The following is a 4184-nucleotide window of genomic DNA, read 5'->3' on the forward strand; positions in this document are numbered from 1 at the left end:
TTTAAAGAGGTCTTTCGCAGCAGATTTGCCCAGGGCAATATGTCTGATTTCTTGACTGCTGCTTCCATTGGTGTTGATTGTGGATCCAAGTAATATGAAATCTTTGACAACTTCAATCTTTTCTCCATTTATTGTGATGCTGCTTATTGGTTAGTTGTGAGGCTTTTCCTTTTCTTTATGTGGAAGTGCAATCCATAATGCAGACTGTAGTCTTCAATCTTCATCAGTAAGTGCTTCAAGTCATCCTCACTTTCAGCAAGCAAGGTTGTGTCATCTGCATATAACAGGTTGTCAGTGAGTCTTCTTCCAATCCTGATGCCATGTTCTTCTTCATGGATTCTTCTTGGATTATGTGCTCAGCATACAGGTTGAATAAGTATGGTGAAAGGATACAACCCTGACACACTCCCTTCTTGATTTTTAAACCATGTATTATTCCCTTGTTCTGTTCGAATGACAGCCTCCTGGTCTATGTACAGGTTCCTGATGAACACAATTAAGTGTTCTGGGATTCCCATTCTTCAATGGGAATTCTTCAATGTTATCCTTAATTTGTTATGATCCGTACAATCAAATGCTTCTGCTAGTCAATAAAACCCAAGTAAGCAACTTTCTGGTATTCTTTGCTTTCAGCCAAGATCCATCTGACATCAGCAATAGTATCTCTCATTCCACGTCCTCTCTGAATCCAGCTTGCATTTCTGGAAGTTCTCTGTCAATATACTTCTGCAACCATTTTTGAATTATCTTCAGCAAAGTTTAACTTGTGTGTGATATTAATGATATTGTTCATTAATTTCTACCTTCTGTGAGATCACCTTTCTTTGGAATGGTTACAAATAAGGATCTCTTCCAGTAAAGTAGCCAGTAGCTGTCTTCCAGATTCTTGGCGTAGACAAGTGAGTGCCTCCAGTGTGGCATCTGTTTGTTAAAACATCTCAGTGGGTATTTTGTTAATTCCTGGTGCCTTGTTCTTCACCACTTCCTTCAGTGCAGCTTCGACTTCGTCCTTCAGTACTATGGGTTCTTGATCATATACCACCTCCTGAATAGGATGTTGTTGTTAGGTGCTGTTGAGTCATTTCTGACTCATAGTGACCCTACGCACAGCAGAACAAAACACTGCCCAATCCCACGCCAGCTCCATGATCCTTGCTATACTTGAGCCCATCGTTGCAGCCACTATGTCAATCCATCTCGTTGCAGTCCTTCCCCTCTTTCATAGACCCTCCACCTTACTAAGCATGACATCCTTCTCCAGGAAATGGTCCCTTCTCACAACATGACCAAAGTAGGTGAGACAAAGTCTGGCCATTATCGCTTCCAAGGAGCATTCTGGCTGCATTTCATCCGGGACAGATCTGTTAGTTCTTTTAGCAGTCCATGGTACTCCCAGCATTCTTCGCCAGCACCACAGTGCAGAAATATCAACTCTGGTCTTCCTTATTCATTGTCCAGCTCTCACATGCATATGAGGTGATTGAAAATATCATGGCTTGTGCCAGGTGCACCTTAATCTTCAAGGAGACATCTTTGCTCCTCAGCACTTGAAAAAGTTCCTTTGCAGCCGACCTGCCCAGTGCTATACGTCGTCTAATATCCTGACTGCTGCTTCCATTGGCATCAATTGTAGAACCAAGCAATGTGAATTCTTTGATAACCTCAAGCTTTCCTCCATTTATTATGATGCTGCTTATTGGTCCAGTTGTGAGGATTTTTGTTTTCTTTATATTGAGATGTAATCCATACTGCAGACTGTATTCTTCAATTTTCATCCTCACTTTCAGCAAGCAAAGTTGTGTCGTAAGTGTATCGCAGGTTGTTAATAATTCTTCCTCCAATCCTGATGCCATGTTTTTGTTCATATAGTCCAGCTTCTCGGATTATTTGCTCAGCATATAGATCGAATAAGTATGGGGAAAGGATACAACCGTGACACACTCCCTTCTTGATTTTAAACTGTGTGGTGTTCCTTTGTTCTGTTCAAATGACAGCCTCCTGATCAATGTACAGGTTCCTCATGAGTACAATCAAGTATTTGGGAATTCCCATTCTTCTCAATGTTATCCATAATTTGTCATGATCCGCACAATCAAATGCCTTTGCATAGTCAATAAAACACAAGTAAATATATTTCTGGTATTCTTTGCCTTGAGTCAAGATCCATCTGACAACAGCTATGATATCCCTTGTTCCACGTCCTCTTCTGAATCCAGCCTGCATCTCTGGAAGTTCTTTGTCAATATACTGCTGCAAGCATTTTTGAGTCATCTTCAATAAGATCTTACTTGCGTGTGATATTAATGATATTGTTCAATAATTTCCACATTCTGTGGGATCACCTTTATTTGCAATGGGTACAAATATGGATATCTTCCAGCCAGTTGGTCAAGTATAGCTGTCTTCCAGATCTCTTGGCATAACCGAGTGAGTACCTCCAAAGGGGCATCCATTTGTTGAAATATCTCAATGGGTATTCCGTCAATTCCTGGAGCCTTGCTCTTCACCAATTCCTTCATTTCAGCTTCGACCTCCTCCTTCAATACCATTGGTTCTAGATCATATGTCACCTCCTGAGATGGATGAAGATTGACCAGTTCTTTTTGGTACAGTGACTCTGTGTATTCCTTCCATCTCCTTTTGATGCTTCCTGCATCATTCAATATTTTGCCCATAGAATCTTTCAATATTGCAACTCCAGGCTTAATTTTTTTCCTCAGTTCTTTCAGCTTGAAAAATGCCGAGCATGTTGTTCCCTTTTTGTTTTCTAACTCCAAGTCTTTGCACATTTCATTATAGTAATTGGTTTCATCTGCTTGAGCTGCTCTTTGAAATCTTTGGTTCAGCTCTTTTATCTTGTCATTTCTTCCATTTGCTTTAGCTACTCTCCATTCATGGGCAAGTTTCAGAGTCTCTTCTGTCATCCATTTTGGTCTTCTTTTCTTGTCTTTTAGTGACCTCTTGCTTTCTTCATGTATGATGTTCTTGGTATCATCCCACAGTTCTTTTGATTTTTGGTCTTTGGTGTTCAAAGCATCAAATCTATTCTTTAGATGGTCTCTAAATTCAGGACTGATATATTCAAGATCGTATTTTGGCTCTTGTGGACTTGTTTTAATTGTCTTTAACTTCAAGTTGAACTTGCATGCGAGAAGTTGATGCTCTGTTCCACAATCAGCTCCTGGCCATGTTTTGACTGAAGATACTGAGCTTTTCCACCACTTCTTGCCACAGATGTAGTCAATCTGATTCCTGTGTGTTCCATCTGGTGAAGTCCATGTGTACAGCTGCCGTTTGTGTTGTTGAAAAATGTATTTGTAATGAATAAGTCGTTGGTCCTGGAAAATTCTACCATGCGAGTTCTGTCACCAAGGGCAAATTTTCCAACTACTGGTGATTCTTCTTTGTTTCCAATTTTTGCATTCCGGTCACCAGGGATAATTAATACATTCTGATTGCATGTTCAGTCAATTTCAGACTGCAGAAGTTGATACAAATCTTCAGTTTCCTCATCTTTGGCTTTGGCGGTTGGTGCATAAATTTGAATAATCATTGTATTAACTGGTCTTCCTTGCAGGCGTATGGATATTATCCTATCACTGACAACATTGTACTTCAGGACAGATCTTGAAATACCCTTTGTGATGATGATGCCATTCCTCTTCAAATTGTCATTCCAGGCATAGTAGATCAGATGGTTGTCTGATTCAAAATGGCCAAAACCAGTCCATTTCAGCTCACTAATACGTAGGATATCAATCTTTATGCGTTCCATTTCATTTTTGACAATTTCCAATTTTTCTAGATTCATATTTCGTACATTCCATGTTCTGATTATTAATGGATGTTTGCATCTCTTTCTTCTTCTATAGGAAGGATGTCTCACACCTGGTACAGGTGTATCTGTAAGAAGGATGTCTCATATCTGGTGCAGGTGTTTCTATAGGAAGGATATCTAAAACCTGGGACAGGTGTATCTATAGGAACGATGTCTAATACCTGGTACAGGTGTTTCTATAGTGTTGATGTCTAATACCTGGTACCGTTGTATCTGTACTATAGATGACTCATAACTGGTACAGGTGTATCTATATGAAGGATGTCTCAAACCTGAGACAGATGTTTCTGTATTATAGATGTCTAATACCTAGTACAGGCGTTTCTAGTCGACAGGAGTTAGGGAT

This window comes from Orycteropus afer, unplaced genomic scaffold (assembly GCF_000298275.1).
Source record: "Orycteropus afer afer isolate SDZICR_OR568_19922 unplaced genomic scaffold, OryAfe1.0 scaffold00273, whole genome shotgun sequence".
Classification (NCBI taxonomy): Eukaryota; Metazoa; Chordata; class Mammalia; order Tubulidentata; family Orycteropodidae; genus Orycteropus; species Orycteropus afer.